Genomic DNA, 14,317 nt, shown 5'->3' on the forward strand with positions numbered 1-14,317 from the left:
TAAGAGAAATGAGAAAATATGGGGATGTTAAGAAAGTAGGAAATATGGCACTAGAAGTGAGGAAAAAGATCTACGAAACAGTAGTGGTACCAACATTATCTGTCAACATAGAAACATGGCGTAACGGAAAAAGAGTTGAATGCACTTTAGAAAATGCAATACAGGATCCTCCGAGGAATGTACGAACAACCAAAGGGCACACCGCATTGGAGAATAATAGCTGAGTTCGGTTTATGGCCAGCCTACAGAACAAGTATAAAAAAAAAATGCTGTTCCGTCTAAAATGTAATAAACTCGGAGGAAAAAATATTAATTAAAGAGATAATAGAAGATCAATTAAGAGCCTCCTATGGACTGTGCTGGATAAAAAAGTGACCATAGTAAAATATAATTACAGAGATTAATAAAGTACGTCAAAAAAAGCATTGAAAAAGGAAATAAAGATAAAAATTAAGCAAGATATTAAAGAGACCTTGGAAGAGAAGAGGAAAGAAATAAGAGGCTGAGGTTCATTGAAAACTTTTTGGAAAAAATGATTCCACCATAGAACTGGAAACTGTGCATGAACAAAGCCAGGCTGAATATGTTGAACTTGAAGGCTATCTCCCGGGGCAAATACAAGGACGGGGTTTGTGATATCTGTAGAGTGGAGGGGGATAGCACCGAACATTTATTCAGCTGTAATTCCTATAATAAACAAAAGAACGTGACATTACTTTAGAGACCTTGAAAACCCCTAATAGAAAACTGGGGAATATACAAAAATAGCCTTGAAAATTAAGAATTTTCTTAACCTAGAAAGCGCTGGTTGTCAAAGGCAGCCAATAACATGGCACTGCCTCAGTTTATGAAAAAATGAAAAGTGGAGGATTAAAAGTAAGTAGAATTTATTGACAATATTTGGCAATAACTAGTTTAGAAACAGCTCTAACATTTTGGGGTTCTTGTTGCAGAAAAGGGTAATGGTCAAGGGTTACATTAAACAGTCTGATGTACTATTAAATAAAGCAAAGCTAGAGACATTTATAATTGTAAAAGACAAGGGAAATTAATATCACTTTGAATAATGTAATGACATTATGAAAGAGAAGAGCTGTAAAGTACAGCGATCAAATTAAGCTCTGCAACTCACACGAATAGTGTAGCGTGCCCGCAACTGTGTTTTTGTGGCGATCGCTTAGGTACCAGGAACCAGATGCGACTGACATTTTATAAAAAGAATCCACCCAATGTTTACAAACATTGCGTGGCCAGCTTACAATAACAAATCAGCGCCTGATTATTAATTGTAGTAAAAATGTACTAAGGCTGTTATTTCTGTGAGGAACTAAAATGACATTTTGTAACATCGTTTTTAAAGCAAGTAGACTATTGGATATTTCCTGTAGATTCTAAAAGGAATAGTACAGTGAGGCAAGACAAGTGTGTAAGGCTCACGTATATGTATGTTTTAAACCATAAATGTGCAGTAACTTAGGTTACAAGTGTCATCGTCTCTCATATCGTTAGTGTTATTGCATATGATTAGATAGGCCTTCGAACATGAATGACTTGAAGAAGATAGGTCATTACAAATTTTTTACATGTCAAAGTATAGAAAAGCAAATTAATACAGCCTTGGGGTATATCTAAAATTGAGCATCGTTTGTATATATTTCCTTCTCCAAATAGACTTTTCTACAGTGTTTTGAAGATTTTTGCTGAATTATGGCTTTACCTTGAGTTTTGTTGCACAAATTTAATTAACCTGTAATTAAGGAAGTCCATCCAACAATTTAATTTTCCATATTCGATCTTCACAAGACAGAGCGCGGGTATACATCTGTTTCGAACGGTTCATATCCCATCCGGCAAGTGCTATAACTTGTTGGTGTATGTTACCATCTGCCCCCTCCCTTTGCCAGTACTAAACAAAATCAAGGGACATTCCAGTTTTGTCCGACAACAAACAAATGCACTGCCAGTATGAAGCCCCAAATTGTAGTTGAAAAACCAGTTTCAAAGGTAAAAACAGGCTTGATGCTAAGTTGGCATTATTACTGCCTTGGCGATAGCCTAAGCCACATCAGGAGGCCTACACATCTCAACAGACGCATGAACTTTATTTGTTTCTGCAAGAGTTAGCTATAAGCTGTCCCATTTTATATAGCTAAGGAATATTCGCTGGACAAGTGGGAAACAGTTGCTGAAGCTTGGTAATAGGCTGTGGTGGGCAGCAGCAGTCTAGGCTACTTCCCTGTAGCTGGTGAATGCAGAAGAAAGCTACTGTCTATTCACCTGTGAGTAAACCTTTATTTTTCATTACCTGTCGTTGTGTCAAGAATTCTGTTTACCGGATACGCAAGGTAAATCTGAGCAACAACTCCAAACGGACTATTACCTTGGAAATTGATTGGTTCCCACACGATTTACATTGCCCTCCCAGTTCCTTTGTTTTAGGAATTAGCCTACTTTCAGTGAAGCTGAAATGGTCCCTTAAACTTTAAGGGTTGTTCTGACATGGATATACAAACTGTTGGTCCTTTACATTAGGAATTACTTTCAGCAAAGCTGGAAATGGCCGATGAACTTTCAAACAAGGTGGTTAGGTTAACTAACCACCGTTTGGGAGTACCACATCCTTGGATGTAAACATTGCTTTCAGCCGTCATGTGGTATTGCAGACGTGTTTCTCGCTCTGTGCCCGGACTTCTGTTGAGCTGTTTTCCCAGTGGGATCTTTTTTGTTTGTTGTGTGCATTTTATTCATTTCATTATGAATGTTGAGGAAATAAACCTCATAGCCCACCCTTCCCCCATCGTGTGTGCTGAGGTTGGGGGGAAGAAATGTAATAGTTTTCTGCTCTCATGTTGACATGGACCCACACACCCTTTGCTCCACCTGCAGAGGATGTGTGTGTGTTCCATGTAATTCTCCTTTGCTGGAGTGTTGTTCTGGTCTGCTGAGAAGTGGGTAAGGTTTGAAGGGAGGAAACAGTACTAGAGGAATCCTTCCAAGGTGTCATTTGAGGGTTACATGCCCCCAATGACTCTCTTGGTGGCTAACCCTCTGGGATCGTTTCTCTCTTCCAGCAAGCTTCCTCTTCTGACTGCCTCTCCTTTGGGAGAGGGCTCCCCTCCCCTTCTTCACTTGCTTCGTTGGGTGTGGAAGGCCATGGGGAGTGGATGATCCAGGGACTTCTTCTCAAGGGCCTCACCTTGCTCTGGGGTGAACTTTTTTCCCCCAGAGCAAGTAGAGTCTTCCTCTTTTAACCTGACTATTGTCTTCAGGTATGGCGATAGAGGCTTCTTGCCGGGGACAGGCTCTGGATCTTGCTTCAACCTGGCTTCACCTGGGCCTTCCTGATGTACCATCACTGGAGGGTCTCCTGGCTCATCTCTCTGGCGTTCTGATATTGACTCATGCTGTGACTACTGCTACTACCAGCACCGTTACAATGACCGCTTTTGCTAAGATGATGGTGACTGTCTCTTCTCACCTGGGTACCCAGGTGACTGCTGCACTGGTATCCCATCATGCATTGCTGCTCCTGCCTGGCTTCTTGGCCCCACTGTCCCAGCCAGGACCCTCCATGATGGTGACTTCATCTATGTCCCACATTATGGTTCCCACTCTGTTCCTGGTGTTGCTGACTCCCGGGCTTTCCTGGCTTCTCCACCTGCCCAGGTTACCCTGGTCGCCCCAGTCCTGGCTCCTAGCTTGCCTGGCTCTCGGCCCGTCCTGACTTTTCCACCTGCCCAGCTGTTCCGGTTGCCACTGTCACTGCTCCTGGCTTCCCTGGCTCCCGGGCTGTACTGGCTGGCCTGGTTGCCCCGGTCTCATCCATTGACGTCTCCGCTGCCCAGGTCACTCCCTCTACTATGGCCACCCCAGCTGCTCTTGTGACTTCTACTGCTCCCTCCTGGATGGGGGACTTGACCACCATCCTGAAGAAGATGACAAAGAAGTTGAAGAAGAGGTATAGGAAAGTGTTGTCGTCTTCATTGTCTTTGCCATCTGCTACCTTCTCCCCTTCTTCCTTGGCTCATCGGTCGAAGAAGAAGAAGGTTGCCTCTCCCACCCCCAAGAAATCCCATTCTGGGACTTCGAAGGAACTGCCTCCCTCCACAGAGGTAGCAGTGAGATCTCTTGTCAGCTCTTCCTGTCCTTTGGGTCAGGGAACTGAATTGTTGACCCCTGGGTCTAGCGTTTGTTCTGACACGCCATGCAAACCATCGATCCTTTACAGCCAGGGGTGTCACGGCAAAGCTGGATATAATGATTAAACTATATTGAACAAGGTTATATCTCTTAGGTCCAATACCTGCCTGCCTGTGTTTGCTAAACATTCAGTTTGCTTTTGTCCGTCATGCCTAGTGGACAAGTTTTTGGATCTCTTTGCCTGACTGTCAAAACTTTATTATCCGGTGGCATCATTCTGTATATTTGTGTATCTCATGCATGTGTTTGATATGTGGCTTAATATAAACCACATTGCATCAGAAAATTTGTCTTGGGTTTGATGGCGTGAAGGGCGTATTTATAAGGGGCGTAACCAATCATTGGTAAAAATCTTCCAAAAGCCCTTATTTAGATACTGAACGATTGTCCTTCTTGGGCTCACGCCCTCCATGTACAGGGGTGATATAATTCAGAAGAGACTTGTGCTGACAGTTGTTTTATAGACAGACAGAGACAGGGAGGGCACTCGGGCACCATCGGACAAAATAAGGTTCCATGGCAGCATGGCCTCCAGATGCCTTCTTATCTCTCCCCATAGGTTCTTCCTTATCTCTCCTTCAAGATGAGGTCTCTCTCCGAGCCTTCATACGCTTGTTGGCGAAGAAAAATAGTCAGCCCTTCGGGCAGTGTGGGTGACCTCCTCTAAGGGCCCTTCCTGCTTGCTAACAACGGTAGTCAATTCCTGCCTTGGAGCGAGGAATCTCCCCTACTAATCATCTTTGCTTTTTCTTTCAGGTTGACAGTTCTTGGAGAAACAGCAGTAGTTGGCTGGATATCTCTTAAGTTGGGATATCCTTTTTTGACATTTATGAGTCCCATGGTCGTTCATTCAGTGCAACACCTCTGCTGGATCAACCACAGTACCTGTTCGAATGGCATAGTTTCATGTCAGGATCATTCCGGCTCTGTTCCCAACTGCCCGATGTGGATCGTCAAGCGCTGTCATTGCCACCATTCAAGTATTAAGATTGTGGCACTACCTCTGTGTACCTGGTTCATCTATCTTCTGCTGTTTAGATTTATTTTGTTCCTGTTGGCTGAGTGACAAGTCTCTGGGCAGCTCTTCCTGGTCTCCTGTTGCAGCTGTCCTGATTGTTCCTGTTGCTGCTGGTGACTTTCTTTTATGATGTTCATGGTCAATTGCTGCTGTAGCCCTTGCCTTCGAACCACCTGGAACAGCTCTTGCATTGGCTGTCCTGATCGTGCCTGCTGCTTCTGGTGGTGTGTCCTGGTCCACTTTTGTTGTGATCCTGCCTAGCTGCCCTGGAGGTTATGATGTTTTGTGTCCACCATCCTTTAGAAGATGTTGGAGTTAAGGTTAAGGAAGTCGCCTTGTGGAAATAGCCGCCGTCTTCTTCAACTTAGCTTTGATTTTGTCTTCTGCTGCCTCTTCCCTTCCTCTCCCGAGGTTTGAGGTGGTCCTGGGAACCGGATAGACCTCCGTTGGCTGAACAGCTGAAGAGGTTATCCACCATTGATGCCCTTGGACGTCTAGGGACTGCCTCCTTCCAATGGGATGGCAGGATACTCTCGTTGGCTCTTCCTGACCTTACCAGGAAAGGGAACCAGTTTGCATACCCCTGGGTTTTGTGTTTCGGGAGCCACGGGCTTGCAGACCTCGGTTTGTGATACCTTTCCCAGTCCTAGAGGTTCCGCCTCTAAGATGGGGGCTGTAAAAGGCTCGTTTGGGCCGCTTCAGTGTCTTGAGATTCTGTGGAATATAGATATCCTGATCTGTCTTCAAGTACTCTCCTGGCCCAGTTCGGGAGCAGTGTGAGAAAAAGGGTCGAGGCACCCAGGTGTCTCAGCTATTCCTGCCAGTTCTAAGGAGCCTGACGTTCCCCGAGTGCTTACCAGTGCTCGGTTGGGTTCCCAGCCTGGTGTCTTGATCCTATCATATCAGTTTGAACACCAGAAGAAGCAGGGAAGAGATTCCCTTCAGGAGTCCTGCGGGACTTCTAAGGGACTGACTCTCTTCTGGTTGACAAGTTTCTCTCGTTGGTCTTCCCGCCCTCGGGCAGGAACTGATTCACATCCCCTCTGAGGTCTTTTTTTTTCAGGGGCCGTGAGAGCGCGGCCTCTCAAGGAGGCCCTTGTTGCCAGTCTTAGATCCAGTCTAAGACTGGTTTAGTGTATGGCTCTTTAAAGATTTCTTAGAAACCGAAAGCAGCTCTCGGATTTTTGGGAGTCTCATAGGTGTCGAATTCTGAATCATGGCGCTCTCCTGATTGACCAGGATGAGAGAAAGTGCCGAGACACCCAGGTGTCTTGGTGCCGGGACGCCAGGTGTCTTGATGCTGCCCGCCAGCTGCTTTCCAAGTTGCTTGGCTGGGTTTCATCCTTGTGCCTTGAACGGAAGGGGTTTGAGTATGCAGGATAGCAGACACAGAATTCCCCCTTTAAACCATCTTCTCGAGGGCCTCTACCTTGAAAGGAGTTTTAAGTTTGGAAACTAGCTCTAGTTCATGGCAGGTGGTTCTGCCTGTCCAGTTGTGATTGTGGAGCGTGATGTGGAATGACTGGCTCTTTCTTCTCGGCTGGCCCTCCCTCCCAGCCCTGGTGGCATTTGCGAGACTGGCTCGGCTCACCCCGCCTGCCTCCCAGTCCACCGCATACCACCCAGGATTGTGTTCGCATGAGCAGCTCAGCTCGGCTCCGCTCGGTTTTTCCGAATCGGGTTCTCAGTTCTGTTCGAGTGAACTTTCTGCTCTTCCCAGGAAAACGCTTTGCTAAACCACAATGCCCTTCTTTTGCCTTAATGGCAATAATCTCTTCCAGTTGATTATCGCTCACTGTCCGCCTCTCCTGCTGGTCTTACTGGCAGGACAGGTAGGGGTACTCTTTTTCCTCACCTGTTCTCCTTTCCTCTCGGTTGTTCTGAGAGGTGCGAGACGGACAGAGAGAGCTCCAACGAATTTGTCTTCAGAGTTTGGCTGCCTGGCGTGCTTTGGGTGTCGGTCCCCCAATTGTCTCGTAGTACCTGAGGATGGTTTCTTGAGATCTGTCAAGGTCCCCCTCCAAGGAGAGAGAGTACAGGAGTTTCACGCTTCAGAAGCAGCAAGGGTCTTCCTCTTCAAGTTGCGATCGCCCTCGTTTTTTGGAGAACTTCGTGCCGATTCGTCAGTGTGAGGATCCCCCGGGACAGGACTGCGGCTCCTCCAATGAATAACTTTCATCACCCCCAACCCTTGCAGCTCCCAAGGGGCCGAGAGTTTCGGGGGCCGCCATGGTCCTTGCTTGCTAGGGCGTTCTTGACCAGATGAATACTTTTCTTTGGACAAGGAGTTCATTCAGGTCGAGACACCAGGCTCCTCCCCTCTCTTGACAGAGTACGAATTCTCCTTGCCTCGGAGGGTCTTGTTCTCTCTCTGCTTCTCCTTGCTGCAAAGGCTGTTCTCTTCTGCAACGAGAGGCAGCGATCTTGGAGGGCACCTGCTGGTTTCCTCAAGGCAGTCTCCTGATGGATCCATGATCCTGCACTTTTAGGCTTTCTCTCCTCGGATATGACCATTCCTGAAAAGAACCTTGCCTTCTGGAGACTGGTCCTGTCCGGGGGTGGGTCTTCCTATACTAGATGGCAATCTGTGGGCAATTCTGGTGCTAAGAAGGACTTTGTCCTAATTCGGATCTCAGGTTTCGTAAGTCCCAAGTTGGCTCGACCCTTAGGAATGAACCTTTACTTGGTTCTGCCTTTCTCTTTCAGAGATTTGCCAGATACCATGGAAGGTAATCAAGAGGATGAAACCAGGCACTGCCTTGTCCTTTGGGTCTTAGTCATCTAATAAACCTTGAGTTTCCAGCCCCCTCAACTTAAGAAGTCCCAGGCTTTGGAAGAAGATCACGGAACACATAGCCCTCTTCTTCCCTTCTGGGAAAGTGTGCATAACTGTGTCTCCTTCCACCCTCTTTTCCATAAGGGTGGAGGGAAGAAGGGATGAGAATAGGACTCGAACCAATACTTGCTGGATCTGGCATCTGATGCGGTAAGACTACACATCGAGCACCTGCTCTATTTTTCTTTTAGAATCATCAAAACAATTCCATCCTTCCTCTAGCAAGGGGAGGAAGGAGAGACGTTGTATAGTTCTGTAAAAGGGAAACCCTATCTCGGGTTTTCCCTACTGCCTCTGACTCTAAGATTCTTCCAGCCTATTTCATATAATGAGTTTACGTTTAATGCTCACTTTGAAAAGGTCCATTATCTGACATTTGATCTTGCAGTTCCTACAGTCCGATCAATATGGCAGATGTTAATGGTTTAGTTCCTCCTCCTCAGATTCTTTCGACCAGGGATAATTATTTGTTGGATTGCAGAACCCCTGTCAGTTCAAGAGACTCTCTCAGATTCCTCCCTCCAACCGGTGAGTCTTCCTAATGAAAAAGAGCCGATGGTTTGTATATGCGTGTCAGAAAAAAATCACAATTTTTTAAAGTAAATTTGTTTTTCCCAACTATACAAACATGAAGTCCTTTACATTATATTTTATGCCCTCCTCATGCCACCCCTCAAACTGAACCTGGGTTGAAAGGCAAACTTGAATGTTTACATCCGGGCAGGTGGGCATTCCCGCCTACCTGGCGGTAGTTACTGCCTAACCACCGTGTTCAAGAGTTTAATGGCTGTGCTCTCTGCCCTGATTAATTCCTAATGTAAAGGACCTTAGGTTTTGTATAGTTAGGAAAAATACAATTTACTTTAAAAATTGTGATTTCAGGAGCTCTGCACACCTGTTGCCACGTCCCTAAGAAGTCTGTGCCCTGGGGCTGGCACTGTGTCGGGTGTTGTACCTGCTTTCGTTCTCATGATGTTGACCCTCAGGCCCCCAGGTCTCTAAGGAGACTCAGGTATCCCAAACCGGTACTGGAGAGTCCACTCACAGTACAGATTCGGGGCACAGGAAGGGAGAAAGAGACAAGACATGCAGGTGTCTCGGCTCTGCCTGCTGGCACTTCCTCTAGTGCCAAGCTTGTGTTCCCCCAGGCAAACTTTTGGCCTCTCGAGTCTAGCATTGGGGAGGCAGGAGGAGGTCCTTCATCAGTCTCCTCGAGAGGCTCTGGCCTTGAAGAACGCTGGGGCCCACCAAGAGGGCAGTGCAAGTTCTTGCCAGCCAGCCGCATGTTCAACGCCACCCAGTCCCCGGCCAGGTTTGCGTGATCGGCCTGGTTAGAAGAGTCTCCCAAACTCACCCAACTTTTGCTCTCCTCGGGACAACACTTCGCAGCATGAGACAGCTGATTCTCCTGGACCCGGGTTGCCATCATCACCACGGATTGATGACTGCTCTTGGCCTGCTCCTCCTGCTGGTTCCGCCAGGAGGACTGGTGTGGGTGCCCAATCCTCCTCGCCTGTCCCCTCAACCTCCTGGGGTTTCCCTGGAAGGTGTGAGTCAGACAGGAGGAACTCTGGAGAGTCATCTCCCCAGAGTTCGACTATGAGGGCATTTGTTCCTGGCTCAGTCCTCGGATTGACTAGGTCATACTCCCGCATAGTGCAGGAGGGATCCAAGGGGTTCTGCCAATGTTCTCCCTCCTGCCAGGAGAGTAGATTGGGAGGACCGCACCCTGGAAGGACCCGATGGTCTTCTCCCTCAGGGATGCAGACACCCCCCGAAATACAGAGGACTTTTGCAGAGGTCATTGCTCTGATTCGTCAGCACAACGACCTCAGGGAAGGGACCACAGCCTTGTCTGTGGATCGTCCTTTGCGCCTCGAATCCTTCTAGGGTCCAAAAAAGGAACCCAAGGTTTCGGTGGGGCTGCCATGGTGCACACTTGCTGAGGGAGTTCTCGATCAGGTGAATAATCTTGTTTCTGGGCAAGATAATTCACTTCGTTCGAACCACTCGGATGAGATGCCTCCTCCTCCTCTGCCTTGACAGAAGCGATTTTATGTGCCCTCGGAGAGGTCATTGCTGGCTAAGCAGGTTGACCCGGACCTGGTGCTTCTAGGCTTGGGTCTCTCACTGCAGCAGATTACTGTGGAAAGAATTTCCTTCTCGCAGCAAGAGGTAGTGATCCTGGAAGCCATCGCTATGGTGGCTCTCCAGGCAGTCTCCTGGCTGAATCTGTGGTCTTACACAGTATCCAGAGTGGCTGCCTCCTTGGGCACTATTTTGCCTGGGGAGGATTCCGCTTTCGGGAGGCTGTGCCAGTCTGGAGGTAGGGCCATCTCCTACCTTGCCCACCAGACAGCAAACCTGTGGGTAAACCTGGTGCTTAAGAGAAGAGATGCCATCCTTTCTCGCTTCATCAGGTCTATTGGTCCCAAGTGGGCAGTGACCTTACGGAACGGACCGTTGCTGGGTTCTGCCTCTCTCCCAGAGAGCTGGTAGATGCTTTGGTGGACAAACATTGTGCTGAAGACAGCGACTGCCTTGTCCACCAGGCAGTGGCCAAGACCTTCAGGTCTTCGCGCTCCACTGCGGCTCAGCCTTCGGGCCAAGCTAGCACTTCCTTGGCCCTTAAGAAGTCCTGCGGGAACACCCAGCCCTCTTCTTCTGCCAGGAAGAGCGGGTAGCCGCACCACTTTCAGCCCTCTTTCCAGTCCAGTAAAGGGGGCTAGGCAAAGAAGAAGAAGGGAAAATGCTAGGGGTGGTGTGTCCCTCCAGCTGCTGCCAACAGTGGGGGGTGCCTATCGAGCCATTGGGCAACATGGCAGCGATACGGAGCTGAGACCTGGGTAGTGGATGTCTTCGTGAGGGATATCTACTCCCCTTTGAGTCTGTGCCACCCCTCACCAGCACTCCGGCCCATCTCCTACCTACATTCCTGGATCATCGAAGGATCTCATACTCATGCGAGAAGTGCAAGCCATGCTGAGCAAGAATGCTGTAGAAGTCGTGTTGGATCGGTCCCCAGGCATTTACAGCCATGTCTTTCTCATGGAGAAAGCTCGGGGGCTGGAGACTGGTCATAGACTCTCTCCCTTGAACCGATTTTTCACCAGACATCAGGAGAATGACTTCATCACAATGGGAGTAAGTAAGTATACCTTAGTTTTACCAGACCACTGAGCTGATTAACAGCTCTCAGGGCTGGCCCGAAGGATTAACTTATTTTTCGTGGCTAAGAACCATTTGGTTACTTGGACCTTGTAAAGGATGCGTATTTTCAAATACCCATCCATCCGTCCTTCCGCAAGTACCTTTGCTTTATCCTGCGGGAGACAGTGTTCCAATTCAGTGCACTCTGTTTCGGGCTCTCGACTGCTCCCCAGATGTTCACGTGAGTGTTCGCCTTAGTGTCAGCTTGGGCCCATTCACACGGGATATGGCTATTGAAGAGTCTCGATAGTTGGCTGGTCCTGGCGAGCTCCCCCTCGCAGTTGCTTCAGGACAGGGATTAGCTTCTCGAATTTTTCCGCAATCTCTGGATCGTAGTAAATCTTGAGAAGTCAGATCTCACCCCCCCAAGTAGAGATAAAATACCTGGGCATGCTGAAAGATACAGTAGCAGCAAGAGTCTTCCCCTCAGACTCTCATATCAGCAGGTTCAGGAGGGCAGCGGAGCTGTTCCTGTCTTGACAGGAGCAGCCAGCTTGGCAATGGCAAGTCGTCATCGATCACCTGTCATCTTTGGAGAAGCTGGTCCCTCATGGGCGTCTACACCTTTGGTCCCTGCAGTGGTGACTGAAGTAGTACTGGTCCCAGTCTTGAGACCCCCTGTCCTTTCTCATCCCTCTTTTGGAGGAGGTGAGAGAGGACCTAGACTGGTGGATGGATGACAGTTACCTCTTAATAGGAGTATGCCTGATAGGAGTATGCCTACATACTCCTCCTCCGGACATGCTTCTGTTCTCAGATGCATCGACCGAGGGATGAGGCGCACACTTGGAGGCGTTGCCGACTTCGGGAATGTGGCACCGAGATGACAAGCACCTTCACATCAACATCCTGGAACTCACGGTGGCCTTCCTAGCCCTCCAAGAGTTTCAGGATCGAGTGATGGGGCACTCCATGGTGTTGATGAGCGACAACACCACAGTAGTGGCACATGTCAACAAGCAAGGGGGGCCCTGGTATCCCTTCCGCTTCATCAGTTGACGATGCAGGTGCACTGGTGGGCTCTGGCCCACTAGGTAAAGTTATCAGCCAGGTACATTCCAGGCAAGAGGAACGTAGTGGCAGACAAGCTCAGCTGCCAGAATCAGGTGATAGAGACAGAGTGGTCCCTTCACCCAGACATAGCGGAGAGGTTTTTCAATCTGTCGGGGCGTTCAGTCATAGATCTGTTCGCCACCCTGGCACAACAGAAAACTTCAGGTCTTCTGTACGGTCGTGCCGGACCCATGGGTCGCTGTGGAGGATAGATTTCAACACTAGTGGGACAACCTCGACTTCTGCGCCATTCCTCTGTTTTGTCTGATTCGCAGGGTGATCACCCAAGTGATGATCACCCCAAATATCAGGATGACTCTGGTGGCTCCCAAACAGCCCCAGGCTGTTTGGTATCCCGACCTGCTAGCTTTTCTCTCCGAGGCACCAAGAGAGATTCCTCCCTGGCCCAACCTGCTGTGTCAACCCCACATGCAGCGGTACCATCAGGCAGTGCAGTCCCTGTGTCTTCACGGCTGGAGGCTATCCAGCATCTCTGCAAGCGAAGAGGCTTTTCTTGCCACACAGCAACAGAGATGGCTGGACACCTCAGGCAGTCTTCTGCAGTGGTATACCAGGGAAAGTGGGCCGTCTTCTGTGGTTGGTGTCGTGGACGGAGTGTCTCTCCGGTCGGTGCTACTGTTCAGCAGGTCGCGAACTTCCTCGTCCGTCTTTGCTGAGAGAAGCTTCTCTCCGTTTCAGCCATAAAAGGCTACAGAACCATACTCAGCCTAGTCTTGCAGCTGAAGGGGGTAGATATCTCCTCCTCTTTCAAGATTTCTCTACTGATGAGAAGCTTCGAAAGGTCTTGCCCACCCAGGGACCTCAGACTCTCTGCGTGGGACATGAATGTCATTCTTAGGAGCCTGACTTGTGCACTGTACGAACGTTTACAAGAGTTGTCAGACAGGGATCTGAACCTCAAGACTGTCTTCCTGCTTGCCCTGGCACTGGCGAAGAGAGTAGGAGAACTTCACGGACTTCCCTTTGATGTTAAACATTTAAGGGGATGGGGATCAGTTATGCTCGATTTCGTCCCGGACTTCGTAGCGGAGACTCAGAACCCATCGGTCCCTGATGCTAGGTTCAAGTCCTTCACAATCCCCTCCCTAGAGGACTTTGTTGGTAATGACCCAGATGAGATGTTACTGTGCCCTGTTAGAGTGCTGTGGCACTATCTGAAGAGAACTCGCCATCTCCGGCCTGAGTGTCGATGACTCTTCGTTGGTGCTGGCCCGACCAAGAAAGAAGGGTCCAAGAACACGATTTCTTTCTGGCTTCGTGAAACGATTAGGAGAACGTACTCTGCTGCTGGAGAAGACAACACCGGTACCTTCCACCTGGGAGCTCACGAAGTCAGGAGCATTGGTCCAACCTTCGCATTCCAGAAGAACCTGTCGGTTCCTCAGGTATTGAAAATGGGGTTTGGTCTCAACAGACCACTTTCACTTCTTTCTACCATTAGGATATTGCCCACAAGTCCTTGGACACCTTTACCTTGGGACTTGTGATGGCTGCTCAACAAGTTGTGTAGCTTATCTGGCTCCTCTAACAGGACAGGGTTGCATTTCGCCTAAGATGTGTGGTTGTGGATGTGAGAATGAGCATGGGAGTGACTGGCCTCTCCTTCTTCTCTTCTCCTGGCTCTCTTCCTGCAGGCAGGGAGTGTATGTGCCATTACGTAATGGATCTGGCGGTAGATGCAGGTAAGCATACACTTTGAGCTTCTGTTCTATTTCCTCTCAGGATCATAGAAGCAAACCCACTCCTTCCTCTTGCAAAGGGAGGAAGGAGACCATGACAGTAAGATAAACCCAATACTTATACAGTATATGCCTTACTGTCACCAACTTTTTAAGGTCCATCTTAGCCTATTTTGTATGAAATGACGTCTTCCTCATTTGTACGAAAAAGCCCAGAAGCCTGACAATTGATCTTGTGTTTCCTACAACCCGATTACTTTGTCAGAGGCAGGTTTTCCCTGACTATGTCGCGGAGCCTCT

The 14,317-nt window shown here is 48.5% G+C and overlaps 1 protein-coding gene across 6 annotated transcripts in view; it reads left to right on the forward strand.

Annotated features, from left to right (window-relative positions):
- The first annotated feature begins 1,158 nt into the window (after nucleotides 1-1,158).
- The window catches only part of LOC136840297 (prion-like-(Q/N-rich) domain-bearing protein 25), a 560,985-nt gene continuing 547,826 nt past the window's right edge, over nucleotides 1,159-14,317 (forward strand). For 3 of the 6 annotated variants that reach the window (XM_067106985.1, XM_067106990.1, XM_067106989.1), the window contains exon 1: nucleotides 1,169-2,279. The gene's annotated coding sequence lies outside the window, so the exon portion shown is untranslated. Of the gene's footprint in view, nucleotides 2,280-14,317 lie in introns of all 6 variants that reach the window. The other 3 variants (XM_067106987.1, XM_067106988.1, XM_067106986.1) reach the window with 3 other exon arrangements.

Source organism: Macrobrachium rosenbergii, chromosome 7 (assembly GCF_040412425.1).
Source record: "Macrobrachium rosenbergii isolate ZJJX-2024 chromosome 7, ASM4041242v1, whole genome shotgun sequence".
NCBI lineage: Eukaryota > Metazoa > Arthropoda > Malacostraca > Decapoda > Palaemonidae > Macrobrachium > Macrobrachium rosenbergii.